This window comes from Pantherophis guttatus, chromosome 4 (genome assembly GCF_059756535.1).
Source record: "Pantherophis guttatus breed Tessera chromosome 4, ASM5975653v1, whole genome shotgun sequence".
Lineage (NCBI taxonomy): Eukaryota > Metazoa > Chordata > Lepidosauria > Squamata > Colubridae > Pantherophis > Pantherophis guttatus.
In genome coordinates this window covers 104,678,206-104,703,901 of record NC_142066.1, presented here as the reverse complement: position 1 = coordinate 104,703,901, position 25,696 = coordinate 104,678,206, and the positions used below count along the sequence as shown (strand labels likewise).

Here is a 25,696-nt window from a genome sequence, read left to right as displayed (position 1 = left end):
ATCAACTGAGAGGTTTAGAGGAAGACCAGAGCAGCAAAGAAGAGTTGGAAGCAGCCAATACAGAAGAAGAACTCACCCAACAAAGAAGATCTAAAGAAGGAACACCGGAAGAGAAAGAGACAGAAGAAAAGGAAAGTAAGGAAGTAAGGAAGAAACAAAGACCACAGAGAGCCGTACGCGCGAACAAGAACTAAAACAACACTAGGTTACAAGAATGAATGATTGGAAACTTCTATCGATTAATGTAAATGGCTTGAATGACTATAAAAAAAGAAAAATATTCTTTACTAAATTAATCCAACAAAATGCGGATATAGTATGTCTCCAAGAGGTGCATATAAAAAAAGATGACAGGAAATTTTTGGAATTTAAAAAAACTTGGAAATCTCTACACCTCTTTAGCAGAAAAAAAAAGAGAGGAGTGGCCTTATATATTAAGAAAGAAATAAAGGCAGAACTGAAATATGCAGATTCAAAGGGTAGGATCTTGGCAGTTGAAGTTAAGAGAGGCAACTCCTCAATTTTAATAACAGTTATTTATGCCCCAAACAAAAACCTGAGAGTATTTTACCACAAAGTCCGAGAAATGTTATGCCAAATGGATAATAACAATATTTGCTTGATCGGAGACTTCAATGGAGTAGTAGATCCAAATAAAGACTATAAAAGACCTAAAGGCCAAAAGGAGGAAAACTTTACCAAAATCTTTCTTTGAGATGGTGGACGAACTGAATTTGGTAGACATCTGGCGAACCTTACATCCCTACAAAAGACAATACACTTTCTACTCAAACCCCAAAAAATCTTGGTCCAGAATTGATATGATGTGGGCAAGTAGAAATGTAGGAATGGATATCATGTCAGCCGAGATTCCACCCAATATCTAGGCGGACCACAATCCACTGGAGATTAAATGGAGGAGCGAATATAAAAAAGGTAACAGCCGATGGAGATTAAATATGCAATTCCTCCGGGATAAACAAAATATTGAGAGAATTAAGGGAGAATTAAAGACCTTCTTTGAAGAAAACGAAAAGGAACCAACCGACCGAGGTATAATTTGGGATACAATGAAGGCGTTCCTAAGAGGATTGGCAATAGCCTATGGTGCACATAAAAATAAAGAAAAAAGGGAGTCCCAGAAGAGACTGTCGGAAGAATTGCAGAAAGCAGAGAAGGAAGTACAACAGAACCCGGACAACGAAACGGCAAAAGAAAACTGGATGATCATACGGCATAGAATAAATATAATCGACCAGGAAAAATTGGCATATGAAATTAAATGATCTAAACAATACCACTTCGAAAACGCCAATAAGGCGGGCAGATGGTTGTCCTATAGAATTAAAAAAGAAAGAGAGAAAGGGATTATTTACCAATTAGAAGACCAAGAGGGCCATATCATTAATACGGAAGAAGAGAAATTAGAGATTATTTGTGAGTATTATTCTAACCTGTACAAGGAGGAAGACATCCCCAAAGAAAAAGTAGAGCAATATTTATCGGAAAAAGACCTTCCAATGATTGGAGAGGAAGAAAGAGAGATGTTAAACAAAGAAATAACAAGGACAGAGTTGAAGACCGCGATAGCTAAATTGAAAAAGAATAAATCGCCGGGACCGGACGGACTCCCAGGGGAACTATACCAAAATTTAGACCTAGAGGATATCCTCCTACCGAAATTATTAGATATTTTCAATGAGGCTTTGATAAAATCTAAAATCCCAGAATCATGGAGGGAGGCATATGTCACACTTTTGCAAAAAGAAGGAACAGATGTTAAACTGATAAAAAACTACAGACCGATTTCCCTCCTTAACACTGACTATAAAATCTACATGAGTATTATGGCGGAAAGGTTAAAGGTAATCCTAAATAAGATAATACATAGCGACCAAAATGGATTCCTGCCAGGGAGGCAAATAAGAAACAATATAAGAACAGTCCTAGATGTGCTAGAGTACTATGAGGAACACCCTGATAAAGAACTGGCGTTGGTCTTTTTAGACGCCAAAAAGGCCTTTGACAATTTGAGCTGGGAATTTATGAAGCAACAAATTAACAAAATGGGATTCGGACACAATTTTATGAACACAATAAATGCGATCTATGAGAAACAAAGGGCCAACATATTAGTGAACGGAAAACTAACAAAAACCTTCCAAATTAGAAAAGGGGTGAGACAGGGATGCCCCTTATCACCCCTTTTGTTTATCTTAGTATTAGAAGTGTTACTAAAAAGGATCAGAGAAAATAAGCAAATTAAGGGACTTAAAATTAGGAAGGAAACATATAAAACTCAAGCCTTTGCGGATGACGTGGCATTAATTATGGAGGACCCATTAGAAACAGGCATTCAGATTTTGGAAGAAATTGGTTAAGTATGGAGAGGTGGCAGGGTTTAAGTTAAATAAATCAAAAACTAAAATGTTAACGAAAAATATGACCGAAGATCAAAAGAAATTGTTGGAGGGGTCAATGGGGATACAAATTGTAAAGAAAATAAAATATTTAGGAGTATGGATCTCAATAAAATGCTCGGCCATCAAAGAGGACAATTATATACCTCTAGTTAAGAATATCAAACAAGACCTAGAAAAATGGGCAAAGCTCCAGATATCCTTCTTAGAGAGGATCGCTACAATCAAAATGAGTGTTTTACCAAAGATGTTATATTTATTCCAAACTGCCCCAGTTAAATTAGACAGGAAATTTTTTCGGGAACTAAATTCTATTATTAGGAAATTTATTTGGGGAGGGAAGAAACCTAGAATTGCAATTAGAAATTTACAAGATAAAAAAGACAGAGGGGGCCTTGGATTACCAATCTGGGAAATATATCAAAAAGCAGCAAATTTAGAATGGATAAAAGAATGGGCAACGCTGAGAAATAAAAGAATCTTGACACTGGAGGGGCATGATCTCCAGAAGGGATGGCATGCCCACTTATGGGATACAGAGAAAAGAAAAGGAGCATACTTCTACAAACATAAAATTAGGGATACTCTAATGTCAACATGGGCAGAAATAAGGCGAAAACAATATACTCAAGTTCCCAGATGGTTATCAACGATGGAGGCAATAATCTATCCAAATGTATTGGAATTGGGCAAAACAGCGAATTATAAAGAAATATTAGATGGGGCAGGAAATCTCAAAATGATGGAAGAATTAAAAGAATAGGGTACATATATAGATTGGTGGACATACACACAAATCAAATCACGACACAAAAAAGATAAAGAAGAGCATAGAAATAGGTACCAATGGTTTTGATAAAGTATGGATGCGCACGGACAACAAAATTTTGGCTAAACTTTACAACTATCTGGTAGACTATGATCTGATGGAGGAAGTAGTTAAGGACCCTATGATAGTCTGGGCTAAAAATTTCGGACAAACAATAAATTTGAACGAGTGGGACCAAATCTGGAATAATAATTTAAAAATGACTAGGGCAACAACTTACAGGGAAAATCAATACAAGATGATATACAGATGGCACCTAGCACCGGCTAGGATTGCTAAAATCTATCCAAATATGGCTCCAAATTGTTGGAAGTGCGACTATCAGCAAGGTACTTATTACCATTGTTGGTGGACATGCCCACAAGCTAAAATTTTTTGGAGGAGGATATATAAATGGGTGTCAGAAATAATAGGAGAAAAAATCGAATTAGAACCAAAAATATTTCTCCTGGGAATCCTAAAGAAAGAAATCACAAGAAAGAAGAAATACCTCATTACACATATAATTACAGCAGCGAGAATCTCTTTTGCTCAACACTGGAAGGAGAAAAAGTTGCCATCTGACGAGCACGTAATCAGAAAAATACTAGATTGTGCCAAAATGAATAAACTGACGCTAGAAATCAATAACAGAGAAGAAACTGACTACTACAGTGTTTGGGACATGTGGTACGAGTGGCTGAAGAAAAGAAGAGTAAAGTGAATTTGAGAGAGATAAAGGAGTCTGGAAGGGTGATTAGTTAAATGGGTATATGGCTAGGAGGAATATTACCGTAGGAGGATATAAAAGGGAGTAAGGATGTAATTTTATGAAAAAGAGAGGTAATTCTTGGTATCAAATTATAACAGTAAGAAATCCTACGGATAATATTTTTGAATTGAGACAATGAATTAATACCATGTAAATGACAATGTAATTAATGCAAAGGTATAACTGTAGATATATATTAACACCATGTAACCGGAAATAGTGCAATTGTACCGTAATTCTTTAATAATAATAAAAAAATTTTTTAAAAAAAAGGATGCCATACCTTCCCCAAGGTGTGGCTATTTCCTCGCATGCATTGTATCTGTATGTTCTGGATATAGTTCCACCTGGTATTTTGTTTTTGGCCATAAATAAAATCTGTTTTTTTTGCAAGCCTCATCTTGAGTCTCTCTCTTTGGCATTCTGGTGACTCAAGTGTATTTTGGGACCTTACAGTAACTTGGAATGAAAAAAGATATAGACTGGACTCATTAGATAAAGCAAATGAATTTTATGAATATCAGTTTGGAATTACTGGAGAACAGGAAAGGTGAGAGGAAGTAGAACGTAAAGGACACAGAGAATCAGTAAATGTGGAAAAAGACTACATGGCAAGAAGAAAATGAATCTGAGAAAACAGAAGGAGCAGAACGAGAAGGAGCAAAAGCAAAGGAACAGAGGGAAATAAGATCAACTAGGACAATATGACCTATATACAAGTGAGAAGATGGAAGAAGAAATGCAGATGCTATCAATTAACATAAATGTATTGAATTCACCAATGAAAAGGGAAAAAACTTTCACAAAGCTACAAAAATTAAAAATTGATTTAATTTGTCTCCAAGAAGTTTATATTCAAAAACTTCTAGAATACCCCAAAATGGGAAAAGTATATTTTTCATGAGCAGAACAAAAGAAAGGGGTGGTTTTATATATAAAGGAAACAATAAACACCAAGCAAATATACACAGAAGGGAGAATTTTGATGGTAGAGGTAATAATAAACCAAAAACAAGTAATTTTGATAGCAATATTTGTGCCAAATAATAAACAAGAAGAATTCCATAAAAACTCTACATGAAAATAACTGAAATGGATTATGAAAATATTTTTGTGTTAGGGGACTTGAATGCAATTGTGGATGCAAAACTGGACTATAGAAGCAGGAAAATAGGTAAGACATAGAAAACATTCCCTAGATCCTTCTTTAAAATTATAGAAGAACTATCCCTTCAAGATACATGGAGAGAAATGAACTTAGAGAAAAACCCATACACATTTTACTCAGATAGACATCAATCATGGTTGAGAATAGACATGATAAGGATGACACCAGAATTAAGAACAAATGTACAAGAGATAGAAATTGAAACAAATGTATGGGCAAATCACAACCCAATTAAAATAAAATGAAAAGGTCAAAGGAGAATAAAAAAGAAGAGACTTCACTACAAAATGTATAGGATACAGCAAAAGCATATATTCGGGGAATAGCGATCACCTATATAGCAAAAAAGAATAAGGAAAAGATGCAAACACAAAAGAGATTAGCAGAACACAAAAGATTGGAAACAGAGTTACAGAAGGAATTGCAAAGAACAAATGGAACTGATAAAACAAAAGCTCAATTTAATGGAAACAAAAGAGCTAGCACAAAAGAGCAAAACAAAATTACTTTGAAAATGCCAACAAACCAGGAAGATGGTTAGCATATAGCATATAAACTGAAAAAGGAGAAAGAGAAGAAATTGATACATAGTTTGTTAGATGAAAAGGGGATCCTTCACTATCAAAATGAAACTAAAAAGGGCTTCTGGTTTGACTTCCGTCGCCATCAGACGGTCCTTTGAGACCGCCAGCCCCGTCGCTCGTAAAGAGCCGCCTTTACATCTGAAAGGCGGCTCGAAAAACTCCATTTCCATAAGGAAATGTGAGATAGAGCAGGCGAGGGCAGGTAGAGCCCTCTGCGAAGTCCCCAGTTTTTTTTTTACTCTTGGGGACGAAGCAGGATGAGGCTCCCTATTTCCCTCGCCGCTGCTCCGGGCTTCGGGAGACCTCTGCCTCTTGCAGAGCCAGGCGATGAGATCAAACCTTTCAACAAAAACAACAGATTGCTTAATTAAAGAGGATGAGATCTGGACTTGGGACCCTAAATTGCAAGTATTTTTAATGATTTTATAAGCATTTCTAAGTGAAGGGGAAAAAAAGCTTAAAATGGCGACCGCTGAGGCTTGAGAAGTAGCCGAAAGTGAAAGTCCTTCCGTAACAAGTTACAAAATAGCGGAGCAAACAGTGCTGGCTAGAATAGAGAAAAGAAAAAATTTCTATTCTAAGTTTCTTTTTTTTCTTGGAGATCTGATATTGATCTTGTTGGAGAGAAGTCCTCTTTCTTCAAAAAGAGTTTGTCTGTGTGGCAGGATGGCATTAAAATTAACAAAGCCAGACAAACAAGCAGCGGGGGGGGGGTTCCCCCATTTACAATTATGTGAACAAGTTTCGAGTTTACAGACTCAGAAGAATGGTTTTAATTTAAAAGAATTTGTTTTGAAGGAAATGGCAAGACATGACGAGATTGTGAACCAGAATTTTGAAAAATTTAAGCAGGAAATTAAAGAATTCATACAATTAAAGTATGATAACTTACAAAGAAAGATTGTAACAGTGACTAATGCTTTTTCAGAAATAGTTATAAAGATGGATACAAATATCAAGTTATTAGAGTCTAAAATGGAGGAAGTTGATGATAAGATTTATAATTTGAACAATAAAATACAAAGAATGGAAAATGATTTGATAAATATTCAAGACAATAGCTCTGAAGTAAAGTCTAAAAAGGAAGCTGATCACGAGACTTACAATACAGAAAATATAAAACAAGGGATTGAAAGAGAAGTTACAATGATGCAATACAGGCTCACAGAATTTGCGGTCAGAATGAGAGGATTACAGGAAAACAATAGAGATGATTTAAGAAAAATATCTGCTGAAGTTCTGGCTGGGATTTTAAAGATTCATCCAGAGGAGGTATCCTGTAAGATCGACAAGGCCTATAGAGTAAATTCTTGGGTTGCAAAGCAAAGGCAATTGCCTAGAGATGTGGTGATTTATTTTTACAGATAAAGAAATAAGAAATGATATTGTGCAAAAATCTTTTAATTCCACTCTACAATTGTATGGAAGAAAGATCTGGATATAAAGAGTTGCCGCCCAAGATATTAAAAGATAGAAAGAAATTTGGATTTTTGGTGACTGAGCTAAACAAACAAAACATCTCATTCAGGTGGGATGTCCCAGTTGGCATAATATTGAGATATCAAGGAGAACAATACCAACTAAATTCTGTTGAAAAAGCGGAAGAATTTTACTATAAGGTTCTTAAAATGGGTTCAACATCTTCATGTATAATACATGAGTGGAATAAAGAAAAGCAAAATCAACAAGAGATAGAAATTCAGGATAAGCAGAAAGAGATGGAAGTAATGGAAAAACAACAAGTTACAGAGGACTTTGTAGATGAGCAGCTTCTGGATTCTCCTTCAGAGGTTACAGCTGGACTATTTATAAATACAAGAGAGGCGGCTTTGGATTCTAATGTGATGATTCATCAAGTTACAGGCCAGCATAGAAATCAATCAGTTGACATACAACTCAAAGAAAAGAAACCAGAATGGAGACTTAAGCCACAAAAGCAAAACCAACAAGATCAAGTTATAGATCAGCATGAAAACCAAATAGTTGATACACAATTTATAGAAAGGAAATTAGGATGGAGATCTAACCCACAAAAAGTCAAGAAAAGAAGAAGCAGGTCTTACAAAAACAAAAACTTTTAAACTAAACAACAGTGCAATGCCAGTTATCTAAGAGATGATTGAATATATGACAAGATAGCTGAGGCAAAGTATTGATTTATATTATCCTGAGGACAGTGACAGACCTCTGCAGTGCTGTACTTTTGGGATGTGAAAAGGGCCTTAAACTGAATGGATTGGAATTACCTATTTTGGATTCTTTGATAAATGTATTACGTTTATATTGAGTTACAAGGCAAGAGAGTTATGGGATTGGGGCACGCAGAAGATCTGGTTGTTACCCTATTACGGTGGTTGGAATTAATAATTTAGATGAAAGACACTACTATAGACACTATATGGAATACAAATATAAAGTCACTTGGGTGGTTGTTTTTTATATATCAAGACATCTATTGTTGACGGGGGCAATGGTAATTGAAGATACCGAACATACTGTTGGAATTAGGATGTGATGTTACCCTAATATGGGTGATGGAGTTAACAATCCAGCTGAAAGACACTACAGAAGATATTATATGGATTACAAGCTTAAAGTCATTTGAGGATTTTATTTATATAAGGGAATACTTCTTAGTGGTGTGGGCAGAAGAATAGAGAGATCAAGAACTATTATGTATGGTAGTTCTGTAGGAAAGTGGCTGGAGATAGGTTAGCTTATTGATTGTTTAGTTGAAGAAAAGGGATATTATGTTTAGATATGAATATATGTAAAAGATTTGAGTTAAGAGATATATATATGGGGGTGGAGGAAATGGGCAGACTATGAGTTGAATAAATGTTAAATTAGGATTTATTATATAGTTTTATAGTGGAAGGTTGCTTTGAAATGTCATATTAATATACAAAAAAGATTTGATTTAAGAGATATATGTATGGGGGAGGAGTAAAAGAGTAGATCATGAGTAGAAATTGTTAAATTGGGGGATATAATAATATTATGCTAAATTAGGAGTTATTATATAATGTTATAGTAGAATGTTATTTCGAAATGTATAGTATAAGGGGGATATAATAATATTATTAGAAAGAAAGGTCAGCATATGGGGGATGAGCAAGGGGATGGTAAAGTATTATATAATCTGTTATGAATTTGGGTTGTACCCTGAAGAAGCCACAGGGGGAGGGGAGGGGGAGGGGGGTTAGGGAGGAGGGGGGGAAAGGGGGAAAAATTTGTATTTGAACAACTTTTTCAATTAAAAAAAATGAATCTAAAAAGAAAATAATCCAGAATTACTATGAAAAACTATATAATCAAGAGAAAGTGTCAAAAGAAAAAAATAAAGCAATATTTGGAGAAAGCTGAATTACCCAAAGTACCTGAAATAGTGAATGTTGTGGAACTAACAGAGGCGATCAAGAGAAAAAAAAATAATAAAACACCAGGACCAGATGGACTACCAGCAGAACTTTATAAATGTTTACAAAACACTCTGTAAACTTCCAATGTTGGAAGTTTATAATAAAGTACTGTTAGAGGCCAAAATTCCAAATACATGGATGTAAGCAAATATAACTCTAATACCGAAAGAAGAATCAGATTTAATGCAGATAAAAAATTGTAGGCCAATATCACTATTAAATGCAGACTACAAAATATACAGTATGCCTTAATAATTGAAGAAAGATTAAGAAGATTCCTGAATGGATTTATACACTCAGACCAGAATGGATTTTTACCTAAAAGGCAAATTAAGAATAATATGAGAATTATTTTGAACATGTTGGAATATTATGAAATGCATCCTGAAAAACAAATGGCATTGATATTCTTAGATGCACAGAAAGCATTTGATAACGTAAATTGGCAAGTTATGTTATTACAATTAAAATATATGGACTTTGGGGAGAAATTTGTTAACATAATTGAGGCAAACAAACCGCAAAACTGATGGTTAATGAGGTATGACCAAGAACTTTAACATAAGAAAAGGCATGAATTAAAGATGTCCACTGTCCCCCCTACTATTTATATTAACATTGGAAGTACTAAATAGAAATATTAGACAAGACTCAGAAATAAAAGGAATGGAAATAAAAACAGAAGGATATAAGCTATAGGCATTCGCAGATGACCTGTTATTTATTTTAGAAGAACCACAAGAATCTGGATCCAAGTTAATGAAAATAATAACAGAGTATGGTCAAGTTGCAGGACTGAAAATCAATAAAGAGAAAACTAAAATACTAGTTAAAAATGTCACAGAGAAACAAAACAAACAAAAAAAGAGTTGGTGGAAAAGACAGATATTCAGATAGTTAAGAAAGTTAAATACTTAGGAGTTCAGTTAACAGCAAGATGCGCAACTATAAAAGAAGATGAAATTTACAACAAATCAAATTAGACTTGGAGAAATGGAAAAACCTGCAGCTATCGTTGATAGGAAGGATAGCTACAATAAAAATGAACATCTTTCTGAGACTGTTATTCTTATTTCAAACAATTCCGATAAAATTAGAAAAAAAATTTCTTGAAGAACTAAACGAAATGATGCTAAAATGTATTTGGCAAGGAGAAAAAGCAAGAATAAGATACTACAAGATCCTAAACTGAAAGGGGCCCTTGGGTTGCCAAATTGGGAGCTATATTACCAGGCCTCTGCACTTGTCTGGGTGAAAGAATTTGAGACATAAAAGACTATTAACTTTGGAGGGACATGATCTCCAACTGGGGTGGCATGCCTTTCTATGGTATGGGAAAAATAAAATACATGGATATTTTCAAAGGAACCTTGTTAGAAATGCACTACTGTTAGTATGGGGGGAAATCAAAGAAAGACATTATATAAAAATACCAGTCTGGCTCTCCACAATGGAGGCACTGACTCATCCAAATGTGATTAATATGGAAAAAATTGTTAGATGTAAGGACAATTTGAATGATAAAGGAGAACTGAAATCCAAACAAGAACTAATTAATCAAGGGATCAATCTAGCATAGGGCCATACGTACAAATACAATCAAGATATGAGAAAGATGCAAGAATGTATGGTTTCTAGAAAGAATCAACAGAACTAGACCAGATATTACTAGGGACAGATGAAAAATTAATTTAAAAAATTTATAACTACTTATTGAGTATTAAAATGGAAGAAGAGCAAGGGAAAAAAATAATGATAAAATCAGGGGTGGGTTTTACTTACCTTTGCTACCGGTTCGCTCGCGCCACTTCTGCGCATCTGCAGAAGCTTCTGTGCATGCACAGATCGTATTTGATGACATCCGGGTGGGTGGGCAGAGTCTCCCGCCACCACTGCTACCTGTTTGCCCAAACCGGGGCGAACTGGTAGCAGACAAAATGGGCTAAAAACTTTGGTTACTCAATAGAATTAGACAAATGGCAGAAATTGTGGGATAGAAACTGTAAATTAACTATGTCAACAGCCTATAAGGAAAATCTATACAAAATGTTTATAGGTGGCATTTACCATCAGCGAGGTTAGGAAAGATGTTTGAAAACTTATCAGCTAAATGTTGGAAGTGTAATCAGACACCAGGTTCATACCCTGTTTCCCCCCAAATAGGACATCCCCTGATAATAACCCCAATCGGGCTTTTGAGCGCATGGCAATAAGGCCAAGCACTTATTTCAGGGTTCAAAAAAATATAAGATGGGGTCTTATTTTTGGGGAAACACAGTATTATCCTAAGTGATGGACATGCCCAAAGGCAAAAAAATACTGGACTAAAATACATACTTGGTTAGGAAAAAACGATAAAACAACACAGATTTGAAACCAGAAATATTTCTGCTGGGGATACTACCAGAACAGTATAATAAAGAGAATACATATTTAATTCTGCATGTAGTAATGGCAGCAAGAATAGTGTTTGCACAACAATGGAAAAATGATGAGGTCCTGACAGATGAAAGTGTAATAAAAAAATATTAGAATGTGCTGAGATGGATAGACTGACACTTAAGATAAAAGAAAAGGAAGAAACAGAATACTTTTTAACGTGGGATATATTTTACCTATGATTAATCAACAGAAATAGAGGTTAAAATTTAAAAAGAATTTAAAGTGATAATAAAAATTTGTATTGCAAATATTGCAAGATGGACAAAGTAATTGTATTATTATTTTGTGATTAATATTGATACATTTATTAAGATTACTAGTATGATTATGGTTATTATTGTACCTTTACTCAAAATTAATTATGCCCAGACAATAAGCTGTTCAGATAGACATGGAATTTTTTATGTTTTTAAAGAAAAAATGTACCAATAAAACATATTCAAAGAAAAAATTGATGATGAATCTGAGTATGTAAATAGAGCTTGAATGCAACATTGTATCTTATCCTATTATTCCTTTTGCTTTCAGAGAAGACTGGCCCTCAGTATTAGAAAATAACAGCTGCAACCATGCCAACATCATTATCTGCTCTACTTTTTTTTTTTTTTTTTTTATGACTGCAAATCTACTGCACACAATGTCTCTGAAGCAAGATTCAGACACCAGGGTAATTTCTCTCCATTGAATTTTGCACAGAATCAAGTTAAATATGTTCATACCGTTTTTTAAAAAAGACTTTTCTTTCTCAAGCCACTTGATGATTGTCTTACTTTTTCTATACTGCAAATGCACTATTTTTTCCTGACCAAAAATTGTATCTAAATTGCTTCCACAGAAATGTACTCCTTCATTTCTGCACTTACAACAATAACAACAAAGTTAATTCTAGATTGTAAAGAATCTTGGTTTCTTTGATCAAGTGTTCAGGATGGTCCTGTTGGCATGTTACACCTGGATACACCCTGATACCTAATATCACCAACATGTCTCTGACTCTGAAAGAACTTTCTAGAAAATAATTCAAATTTCCCTCTGTTTAGTCCTCAGAACAAGGCATCTTTCTTTGACTTTTTACTGAGAGATGCTTACTTCTGTCAATAAAATGCTTTCTGCCCTTATAGCAGGAATTATATTGGCAAGGTCAAGAATTGAAGAAAGGCAGCTTTTCTTCTTTCCAAGGATGACACCAGCTTGCAGGATCTCAGTTCTGCTTTTGAAGTTTCCTCCCCTCCTTTGTTTTTGTTTAAAAAACCCTTGCACACCAACTATTATGCATCTACATTAGAACAGAATAGTTCCAAGAACTTCATTGTCTTGATAGATGCCAAGATTAGATTTATTATCAAAGGACATTTCCTTTCTGTAAAATAACACTAATTATTCTTTTAAAAGATGCCATTTAATTAAGAAGGGAAAGGGATGATAGAAAAGACAGTAGAATAAAATACTACATCCACAATTTGTTACGTTAATAATATGAAATGCCACAAAGAGGTCTATAATTCAATTCATTTTCACAGATTACTGCTCCAAAAGTATCAGACTATATAAAATGTTTGTGTATTAATAATTAATAAATATATGCTGATAAAATTAATTAGAACTTGCTAAAAGTTTTTACAAAAAATCTTAAGTAATTATTGCCAGACTTTTAAAATAAATCTGCATAGACATGCATACTAATATGCATAGTTATTAATAACTATGCTACAGGAACCTTGGAAGGGAGTGATCATGCAATATTGGAATTCAACATTATACAAGCACAAGCAACAGAACAAAGTCAAACTAGAGTCTTGGACTTTAAGAGAGCTAATTTCAATAAACTTAGAGAGAGCTTGGGAAGGATTCCATGGATGAGAATCCTCAAGGGGAAAACAACCCAAGAAACTTGGGAAATTTTGAAAACTGAAATAATAAAAGCCCAATCTAGAACAATATCAATGAAGAAGAAAAACAACAGCTCTCAAAAGAAACCAGCATGGCTGCATAATTGAAAGACAAAAAGGACAAAAGAAAGTGGAAAGAGGGGACTAGTGCAGAATATCAGCAAATAGCCCAAGCCTGCAAAGATGAAGTGAGGAAAGCTAAGGCTCAAAATGAACTAAGACTTGTGACAAAACTCAAAAATAACAACAAAAAGAAGTTTTTTCAACATATAAAAAACAAGAAAAAAGTCAAGGAAATGATTGGTCCACTAGTAGGAGAAAGTGGCAAAAAGGTACCATAAAAACAGATTAGAAACACACGTTAAAATAGACAAGAAAATGGTAAGTGAACACCTGTCCACCCTAGATGAGTTTAAATCACTGGGACCAGATGGATTACACCCCAAGGTTCTGAAGGAACTGGCAGATGTGATCTCAGAACCACTGAACTATATCTTCCAAAGATCCTGGAACATCAGGGAACTACCAGAGGACTGGAAAAGAGCTGATGTAGTTTCCATCTTTAAAAAAGAGGAAAAAAATAGATCCAGGAAACTACAGACCAATCAGTCTGACCTCAATACCTGGGAAGATTCTGGGAAAGATTATCAAGCAACAAATCAGTGAACACATAGAGGCAAACAAAGTCATAACGAAAAGCCAACATGGGTTTGTCAAAAACTGATCATGCCAGACAAATCTTATTGCATTCTTTTACAAGGTGACAAAATTAATGGACCAGAGGAATGCTATGGATATAATTTACTTGGATTTCAACAAGGCATTTGACAAAGTAGACCACAATCTACTACTTGATAAGATAGAAAAATGTGGGTTAGACAACATCACCACCAGATGCATTCTTAACAGGCTGACCAACCGCACTCAATGAATAGTCCTCAATGGAACTACATTGGAGGGAAGTATGCAGTGGGGTACCCCAAGGCTCTGTTTTAGGCCCAGTTTCAACATCTTCATCAATGATTTAGATGAGGGGATATATGGGGAACTGTCAGGAATAGCCAACACTTCAGAAGATGGGTTTAAGATTCAGAAGAATCTTGACAGACTTGAACATTGGGTGCTAGCTAGCAAAATGAAATTCAATGGTAAAAAAAGTAAGGTTTTACATTTAGGCAAGAAAAAACAAATGCACAGGTATAGTATAGATGGTACCATTGTGAGAGAGATCTTGTAGACAATCACTTAAATATGAGCCAGCAGTGTGCTACAACTGCCAAAAGAGCCAACACAGTTCTAAGCTGCATTAACAGAGGGATAGAATCAAGATCACGTGAAGTCAGAGGTGGTATTTGACCGGTTCCAACCTGTTCCGACCTGTTTGGGCGAACTGGTAGTGGCAATTTCAATTGGTTTGCCAAACCGGTAAATACCACCTCTGACTGGCCCCGCCCATGTTCGCCCAGTGGCCGATTGCCCCTTCTGGCTACTTGCCCCTTCCGGCTGCTCGCCCCTTCCAGCCACTCACTTCTTCCGCCCCCCCCCCGCCCTATATATGTTACCTTCACCACGCGGCCCAGCTAATCGCCTTGCCAGTCGCCTTGCCTGCTCAACTTAGCTCACCAAAGGTAAGCAATGCATGCTGCCTGTTCACCCTTCACCTTGGGTCAGGGCCCAGGCATGTGCCATTCCCTGAGGCCCCAGAGCCGCCACCTGCCTCGGCTGGGTTGGGGAATGCACCATTCCCTGGCTCTGGCCTTGCCCCGGAGCCGCCGCCCACTCACCACCCACCTCGGCCTCCACCTCACTCAGCTATCTTCATGCCTTGGGCGGGGACATGGCAAGGCTCAGCCACTTTTCCAGCTGCCAGCAGTCATTTTTAGCTGCCTTCTGAGCAGCTCCACTGTGAAGTTGAGCTTCTCTCTGCCACAGCATTCAATCTAGCTGCTTCTCGCCTCCTTCTTGGGCTCATACACACAGAGCAAACATGAGAAGGAGGCGAGAAGCAGCCAATTAAATGCTGCAGCAGAGAGAATCTGAACTTTTCTCTCTGCATTCACAGTGGAGCTGCTCAGAAGGCAGCCGCCACAATCTGTCCCTTTAAGGTACTTCGACCCCGGGGAGGGAGGGGGCCAAGGAGGACCATATAGGAAGCAGCTCTGCTGTGAAGGGAGGGAGAAAAGTTCAGCTTCTCTCTAATGCAGCATTCAACTTGGCTGCTTCTTGCCTCCTTCTCATATTTGCTCTGTGTGTATGAGCCCTTCTCAGGCTCATACACACAGAGCAAACATGAGAAGGAGGCAAGAAGCAGCCAGGTTGAACGCTAGAAGACTTGGCTGAACTTTTCTGTCAGTTCTGTGGGCGTGGCTTGGTGGGGTGGGGTCCCCCCACCTTGCTGTGAGTGACGTCAAGTTGGCCACGCCCACTCACATGACCCCCCCCACCAAGCCACACCCACCAAGCCATGCCCATGGAACCGGTAGGGAAAAAATTTGAATCCCACCACTGTGTGAAGTGTTAATACCACTTTATAATGTCTTAGTAAGGCCACACTTGGATTACTGCATCCAGTTTTCGTCACAACGTAAAAAAGGTTGAGACTCTTGAAAGAGTGCAGAGTTGATTAAGGGACTAGAGGCTAAAGCATATAAAGAACGGTTGCTGGAATTGGGTATGTCTAGTTTATTGAAAAGAAGGACTGGGGTGACATGATAGCAGTGTTCCGATATCTCGGGGGTTGCCCGAGGGAGTCAAGCTATTCTCCAAAGCACCTGAGGGCAGGACAAGAAGCAATGGATGGAAACTAATCAAGGAGAGAAGCAACCTAGAACTAAGAAGAAATTTCCTGACAGTTAAAACAATTAACTAGTGGAACAACTTGCCTCCAGAAGTTGTGAATTCTCCACCACTGGAAGTTTTTAAGAAGAGATTGGACAACCATTTGTCTGACATGGTATCAGGATTCCTGCCTGAGGAGGCGATTGGGCTAGAGGACCTTCAAGGTCCCTTTCTGCTATGCTATACTATGCTATGCTACGCTACGCTATGCTATAAAGCTATATATTTGTGTTATAAAACAGTATTTAAAAATGTGAAGATTTCAAAAGTACTTTTAAAATAATTGAAATTCCGGCGGTGACATCAACGTGTTTGGAACAAGAGAATGGAACTCTGTTCTTGAAGTTCCAATATTCCTATTCAGGAAGCCAATCCAGGCACTATTGATCCCAGAGAGATCAACAGAAAAAAGAGGAGTCTTCAAGGACCTCGGAGAGAAAAGCAATCTCCCCGAAGGTTCAGGAGAAATCTCTTAATTCCAGTTAGGAAAAAAAACAGCCATTTTGGCTGGCCTGAAGCGCTGACAACCAAAGAGTAGGAAGCGAAAATCGAAAAAAGAGATCGCATCGGTAAGGGAAATGACGGAGAGAAATCGAGTGTGGTACAGGTATAGAGTGGGAGAAGAGAGCGGAGAGATCGAGACTCCAAGCAAGCGGCAAAACAACAGCCAGATAAGCAGCAACGAAAAGGCGAGAGGAGCGGAAGAAGAATTTCTGACAGACAGTGACAGCGCGAAAAGAGAAGGGGCGGTGGAAATGGAGGAACTCCAGCAGTTATAACAGCAAAAAAGGTGTGGATTATAAAATAAGCAGACCAAATAGAGAAAAGAGTCTTGGATTAGAACTGCGGACGTGACGAGAGAAGTTAGAGATCGGAAGAGATAGCGAGAGACGGAAGGCAGTTTTGACAAATAGCGGCAACGCGAAAGGCGAGTGAACAGTTGAGACAGAAAGCTACAATATATACATCCAGATATTGATTTGAAGGAGGTGCGGACTTTAAAATAAACAGACTTTGAAGGAGGATGGTGTTTTAAGAACAAGGACGGTGAGACTGATGGAAGCTACTAAAGTCAGGGACTTTAGTGATTGAGTGATTGATTCAGAACGGTGATTGGAGAAGTGGTGATAATAACGGAGTGATAAATAGAACAAACTTGGAGAATAACCAACTTGAAAACCTGAACTAACTACCTAAAAGTGTTGTACTTGGACATTTGGACATTTGGACTTTTGGACATTTCAGGCAAGAAACATTAAAAATAACTGTACAGAGGAAAGAGCACTAAATGATGCAAGAGTGAAGGAGGATTGCAAGGCAGAAGAATAACAAATAACAAAGTATATGTACGATTGTTTAATCTGAGTAGAATTATTAATTAACTATTAAGAACAGTTGATTGTGGGAGTTTGATTACTAATCAGTATTTAATGATTGAGATAAGTTTGCCTTATTGCTACCTTTATTAATCATTTACTTAGCCTTCTACCTACTTATCGATCTACCTATTTACTTATCTATTTATATTAATATTAGTAACGTTTAGCATTATTTATTATCATAGATTGATTATATATATTGTGTTAACTATACTAAGAGCAAATTAATGAATTGTTAAAATCCTAAATTTTTTCCCTCGCCTCCCTCCCTCTGTTTCCCTTCCCCCTTATATAAGGGTATTGAAGAGTTTAAGCCTAAAAAACCTTGAATAAGTATATAGAAATAAAAACCTTGAATAAGTATATATTGTGTGATAGAGTGATCAAATCACGTATTAAGGTGATAAGAATATCAATACAGATAAATTCATAATATTATAAATATAGATTGCCATTTTAAGATTTGTATATTATATAACTTAATTATTAACATAGACACAAACTTAAAGATACTAAAAGTAAGCTACTGTATGAAATTTTGGGAAAACTTAAAACAAAGAGTAAAAATGACAAGCACAGGCACAACAACTATAACTAAGATAAACAAGAAAATAACCTCGAATCAGACATCTCTTACAGCATCTCCTGCACAGCAAAGATCAATTGACACCATGTTAGGAACAGAGAAAGAAAAGACAACCTCCACTTCTAGTATACAAAACATTCAATCAGTGTTGGCAATGATTCTGGAAGGAATGAGTAAGACACAAGAATCTATCGTGAATAACCACGAGGAAACAAGAAGAAATCATGAGGACCTCAAGTCAGACCTGGGAGAAATAAAGGACAACATCAAGAAAATGGATGACAAAATAGAAAAAATACAACAGAATATTGTGAAAATGAGCAAAGGATCCAAAAGGTGGAGGTAAAAATGGAACAAATGGCTAAGAAGATAGAAATGTTGGCGCAAAATCAGGTGTCAATCAACAGAGAATTGGAAGAGTCAATTACGTATCTAGAGATGGAGAAGGCATCTTTCTACCTTAGGTTCCAGAACATAGCGGAAAGTAAAGATGAGGACCTAGGAGAGTTAATGGCAGGAATCCTAGCAGAAACAACACAGAGAGACAAGGAAAATATCTGAAGGGACATTGACGAGGTCTACAGAGTGCATACAAATTATGCCCGTAGGCACAAATTGCCAAAAGAGGTGCACATCAGATTCACTAAAAAAACAATAAAAGAAATCTACAAGAAGATGAGAGACGAGGCATCTTGTATAAGGGGAAGGAGACAATAACACTCAAACAGATTCCAAGAAGAATAAGGGACCAGAGGAAAAATTACAATTTCCTAACAACACAATTAAACAAATACAAAGTGATGTTCCATTGACTAATACCGGAAGGCATCTTAATCTCTTGGCGAGAGAAGAAATTTAGGATTGACATTTGGAAAAAGCCCAGGAGTTCTTTGACCATCATTTTGTGCTAGAGGAAGACCAGGAAAGCAGAGAAGAACTGGAAAATAAAAGCCAAGAGGAACACTCCACAGAAGAAACGGAAGGAGAGCAAGAAGAGAAGATTGGAAAGAGAAAGAATGGAAAGAGGGAGCAAGGGAAAAAACACAAATAGTAACAAGAAACACAAGAAGACTAAGGACAATGAATAGATAAGAATAAAAATAGAACGTGAAATAAAAATGATCACAATCAATATAAATGGATTAAACGCACCAGCCAAGAGAACCCAGACATTCACAAAACTACAAAAATTGGAGATGGATATTATAAATTTACAGGAAGTCCATATTAAGAAACATCACCAAAAAATATTAGAGAACCAAAGATTAGGAAAGTTATACACTTCACTAGCAGAACAAAAAAAGAGAGGAATTGCAGTTTATATCAAGAAACACCTGAAAATAAAACAAATATATACAGATGAAGATGGAAGGGTCTTGATGATTGAGATACAAACAGAGTTAAAAACAATATTATTGATTTCGATCTATGCACCAAATGGAAACCAAAATGAATTTTTCAAAAAAAAAAAATACATGATATAGTAAAAGATTTAGAATATGAGAATATTTGTATTATAGGGGATTTTAATGTGATTACGGACATGGAAAAAGATTACCAGAGTAATAAGAAAAATAAAACTAAGGAAAAGACACTCCCAGATACATTCAAAGACATGAAACAGGAACTACAGCTGCAAGACGTATGGAGGGAGGTGAATAAAGGAAAAAAAAACAATATACATTCTATTCTAGCCAACATCAATCTTGATCTAGAATACATATGGTCTGGATGATGACAGAACTCAGAAAAGATGTGGAGGAAGTTGAAATATGGACAAATACTTGGGCGGACCATAACCCGGTAACAGTAACATGGAAAGGATATCGAAGAAAGAGAAGATGGATGATGAACAAGGAAATATTAAAAGATAAAGATTACTCTCAGATGATTGAGAAAGAAATGAACATATTCTTCAAGATAAATACAAAAGAGCAAACCTCACTCCAAAACTTATGGGATACAGCAAAAGCCTATATAAGAGGCTTGACAACTGCACACACGGCAAAGAAAAATAAAGATAAACAACAAGTAAGAGATAATTTGTTAAAAGAAGTTAAAAAATATGAATCCAAGTTACAAAGAGAATCTCAAAACAAAATAATTGAAGGAAAAGTAAATTTGACAAAACATAAAATGAACCTGATCATACAAACTGAAATAGCAAGGAAAATTAAATTAGCAAAACAGAACCATTTTGAACACGCAAACAAAACAGGACATTGGCTGGCGTACAAATTGAAAAAAGAAAGAGAAGAGAACAATACACCAACTGCAAGACGATACAGGAGAAATATGCTATAGAAATGAAGATAAAAAGAAAATATCAAAAACTTTTTTCCAAAATTTATATGAAGAAGAAGAGATCTTGGAAGAAGATATCAAAGAATATCTAAATAAAACAAGCATCCAAAGATTAGAATAAACACACAGAGTTACTGAATAGACCAATCACTATGATAGAATTAATAGAGGCAAGGAAAAAACAAAAAAACAATAAAACTCCAGGACCAGATGGCATACCGGCAAAATTCTATAAAACATGTCAACACCCAATAGATGAAATCTTACTTGAAACCTTTAATGAGGCACTCTTGAAAGCTACAATCCCCAAATCTTGGACTGAAGCTATCATCACACTTATTCCAAAAGAAGAAACAGATCAAACACAAATCAAAAACTACAGGCCAATATCACTATTAAACGTTGATTATAAATTATTCACACTGATTATCACAGAGAGATTGAAAAGAGTAATTAATGAGTATATCCATCCAGATCAGAACGGCTTCCTTCCAAAAAGGCAAATAAAAAACAATGAGATTAATAATTGATGTTTTAGAATACTATGAAAAAAACCCAGACAAACAATTGGCATTAATTTTTTTGGACACACAGAAGGCTTTTGACAGCCTAAATTGGAAATTTCTCATATTACAATTGGAAAACATGAAATTCGGCGACAAATTTTTAAATATGATTAAGAAGATTTACTCCTCTCAAACCGCAAAAATAATGATAAATGGTGACATGACAGAACAATTTACAATATCAAAAGGTGTGAGACAGGGATGCCCCCTATCCCCCCTACTGTTCATATTATCTCTAGAAACATTATTAAAGGAAATTAGAAAAGACAAAGAAATAAAAGGATTGAGAATCAAAAAAGAGGAGTATAAACTCCAAGCCTTCGCTGACGACGTAGTTTTTATTATAGAACAACCAATATCAACAGGAACTAAATTATTAGCAAGAATAGAAGAGTATGGAAGGGTAACCTGACTTAAAATTAACAAACAAAAAACAAAGGCATTAACGAAAAACCTTACAAACCAACAAGAGAAAGAATTAGAAGATAAATTGGAAATACAAATGTCAAAAAAAGTAAAATATTTAGGAATCTGGCTTACCAACAAAGGAACATCAATTAGAGAGGATAATTATAATAAATTGACAAGACAGATATAAAAAGATTTAGAAATGTGGAGTAAATTACAATTATTGTTTCTGGGAAAGATTGCCTCGATTAAAATGAACATACTACCCAGAATCCTATATTTGTTTCAAGTACACGCCTGATGGTGACTTCCCCGCCGCCTTGAAAGAGGCGGTGGTGAGGCCTCTCCTCAAGAAGCCTTCCCTGGACCCGGCAATGTTGGTTAATTATCGTCCGGTCTCCAACCTTCGTTTTGTGGCGAAGGTTGTCGAGAGTGTGGTTGCGCAACAGCTTCCCCAGCACCTGGATGAGACGACGTATCTGGATCCATTCCAGTCGGGTTTCAGACCCGGGTACAGCACGGAAACAGCATTGGTCGCGTTGGTTGATGATCTCTGGAGGGCTCGGGACAGGGGGTGCTCCTCTGTCCTGGTCCTGTTAGACCTCTCAGCGGCTTTTGATACCATTGACCATGGTATCATGCTGCACCGGTTGGAAGAGTTAGGAGTGGGAGGCACTGTACTATGGTGGTTCTCCTCCTTTCTCTCCGGCCGATTGCAGTCTGTGTTGGCAGGGGGGCAGAGGTCGACCCCGAGGCTCCTCATATGTGGGATGCCACAAGGGTCGGTCCTCTCGCCCCTTTTGTTCAACATTTATGTAAAGCCGCTGGGCAAGATCATCCGTGGTTTCGGGGTGAAGTACCACCAGTACGCTGATGACACCCAGCTGTACATCTCCATCCCGGACCACCACAACAATGCCCTTGAAGTGATGTCTCGGTGTCTGGAGGCCGTGCAGATCTGGATGGGGAGGAACAGGCTCAGGCTCAACCCATCCAAGACCGAGTGGCTGTGGTTTCTGACGTCCCGATATAGTCAGTTGACGCCATCGCTGACTATTGGGGGCGAATCACTGGCCCCCACGGAGAGGGCTCGCAACTTGGGCGTCCTCCTGGACTCACGGCTGTCTTTAGAAGAGCACTTGAGGGCCATGACCGGGAGGATCTTTCATCAGGTTCGCCTGATTCGCCAGTTGCGTCCCTTTCTGGATTGGGACTCCCTGCACAGAGTCCCCCATGCCCTCGTTACCTCCCACCTGGACTATTGTAACGCTCTCTACATGGGGCTCCCCTTGAGAAGCACCCGGAGGCTCCAACTGGTGCAGAGTGCGGCCACGCGGGTGGTCATGGGAGCAACATGGCGCTCCCATGTGACACCTCTCCTGCGCAAGCTGCACTGGCTCCTGGTGGTCTTCCGGGTGCGCTTCAAGGTTTTGCTTACCACCTTTAGAGCACTCCATGGCTTAGGATCTGGCTACTTACGGGACTGCCTACTACCACAAACAGCCTCCCACCGGCCGGTACGCTCTCATAGAGAGGGGCTCCTCCAGGTGCCGTCAGCCAAACAATGTCGACTGACGGCCCCTAGGGGGAGGGCCTTCTCTGTGGGGGCACCTACTATGTGGAACGAGCTCCCCCCGGAGATATGGAGGATCCCGGATCTGCGCACTTTCGGCCATGCTTTGAAGACACTCCTATTCCAGCAGGACGGCCTGGCCTAATTTTCTCCCCTTCTTTTAAATTTTTAAACTGAAATTTTAATTTGTTTTAAATTATTGGGAGTTTTAAATTGTCTCGGGCAAAAATTATTTAATTGGGTTTTAATCATGTTTTAACTTTTGTATTTATGTGTTTTATTTTGTGCCTGTTCACCGCCCTGAGTCCTTCGGGAGTAGGGCGGTATACAAATTTAATAAAATGAAAATGAAATGAAATGAAAGTAATCCCGATAAAGCCCGGGAAGGATTTCTTTAAAGATTTTAACAAAATGATTGCAAATTACATCTGGCAGGGGAAGAAAGTAAGGATCAAAATAAGGCACCTACAAGATACAAGGGAGAGAGGAGGATTAGGACTATCGGATTGGGAAACATACTACAAAGCAGCATCACTGATTTGGATTAAGGACTGGATAGAACTCAAAAATAAAAGAATACTGACATTAGAAGGTTTTGATTACAAAGAGACTAGCACGCATTTTTGTGGAAGGGAAAAGACAAACTGGATATTTCCAACAGCATATTATTAGAGAAGCACTGTTCCAAACTTGGCAAGAGATAAAAAAAGTACACTATGATAAAATTCCAGAATGGCTATCGACCATGGAAGCACAGATTTACCCCAATGCTATGGATATTGATAAAATGAAAACCTATAAAGATTTGTTAAATAGCAAAGGGGAATTATGATCAAGACAAGAACTGAAAGAACAGGGTACAGACATTGATTGGTGGCCATATTTACAAGTAAAATCTAGATATAAGAAAGATTCGGTACAATTTGGATTCCAAAAAGAGCCATAAGAATTAGATAAAATTTTACAAGGGACAGATGATAAATTGATAATCAAAACTTATAATTATTTATTAAGATACAAATTAGAAGAAGAAGTGGTTAAAGAAAATACGATAATTTGGGCGAAGAATTTCGGATATAACATTGAATTGGAAAAATGGGAAAAATTTTGGAATGTAAATTATAAACTAACGATGTTTGTACCCTACAAAGAGAACATGTACAAAATGTTCTATAGGTGGCACCTCCCCCCCACTCTATTGGCAAAAATGTTCCCGAACACCTCCCCAATATGTTGGAAATGCAAACTGCAAAAAGGAACCTACTACCACATGTGGTGGTCTTGTCAGAAAGCAAAACAATTTTGGCAGGCAATCAAAACACAAATAGAGGAAATCATACACCAGAAAATAGAAATGAAGCCAGAAACTTTTTTATTAGGAATAATTACAGGATATTACGAAAAAGAAATAAAATACCTAATTATTCATATACTAACGGCAGCACGGATAGTTTTTGCCTAGAGTTGGAAGCATGAGGATATACCAATAGAAGATAAAATAATCAATAAAATTATGGAATGTGCAGAAATGGACAAACTTACAAAGGAAATACAGGAAAAGGAAGAAACGGACTATTATTTAGTATGGCAGAAATGGTATAACTGGTTGGAGAAGAAGAAAGGAAAACAAAGATAGGGATACAAATGAGAAGATAAAAATTATAGATAAAATTTAAGTACCAATTAAGGAATATTATAAATTAAATATGTAGATTAAGAAAACTCGAAGAGATGATGTACTAGGAATAGAGATACAATAGATATATTTAAAAAAAGATAGAAAAAAAGGTATAAATATAAATATAGATTATTGATGTGATAAGTCTAAAAAGTAGATGTAAAGATTTGATTTATGTTTATTTGTTTTGTATGTTTTATTGTTTTTATTTTTAACCAATAAAATTTTTTTAAAAAAAATAATTGAAAAGTTATTTTTTCAAGAAATACTCATTTATCCCATAGCTCCTTAACTGTTTGTGATTCATTTAGTGACACTGATGACTTGCTTTATAGTTATTGTAAAAACAGGTGTAAAATCAAATCAGGTTATGTGGCAATTGGCTTACCACAAAGTCCAAATTCCTAAGCTTGATGTAGTTGTTAACTGCCACACATATATCAGCTAAGATCATGCATACTAAGCTGTTTTGCTATTTCGTTGAGTTTGGTTAAATTTCATATGTGAACCCAGCACATATTTGTGATTTGTTCAACAAATTACAATTTAATGAAACTATTATTTATTTAGGGAGAGAAGGGGAGAAACCTGCAATACATTTAAGTCTAAATAATTATGCCAAATGGCTTTGGGATGGGAAAAGACAACTCTCCATTCTTCTTACATCAGCTCAAGGCTCTTGAAGACAAGTTCTTATTTCCTATGGGGAGAGACTCATAAAAATTCTACATTCATTCATTCATTCATTCATTCTACATAGTTACTCATCTCACTTTCTGGGTAGCTGGCAAAGTTAAAAACAAAAAATAAAACACACGTAAATAAATAAGATAAGTAACAAAAATCAGTAAAAACAAAT

The 25,696-nt window shown here is 36.7% G+C and overlaps 1 protein-coding gene across 4 annotated transcripts in view; it reads right to left on the bottom strand.

Annotated features, from left to right (window-relative positions):
* The window catches only part of TOPAZ1 (testis and ovary specific TOPAZ 1), a 324,534-nt gene that overhangs the window by 224,505 nt on the left and 74,333 nt on the right, over positions 1-25,696 (bottom strand). The window lies entirely within an intron of this gene.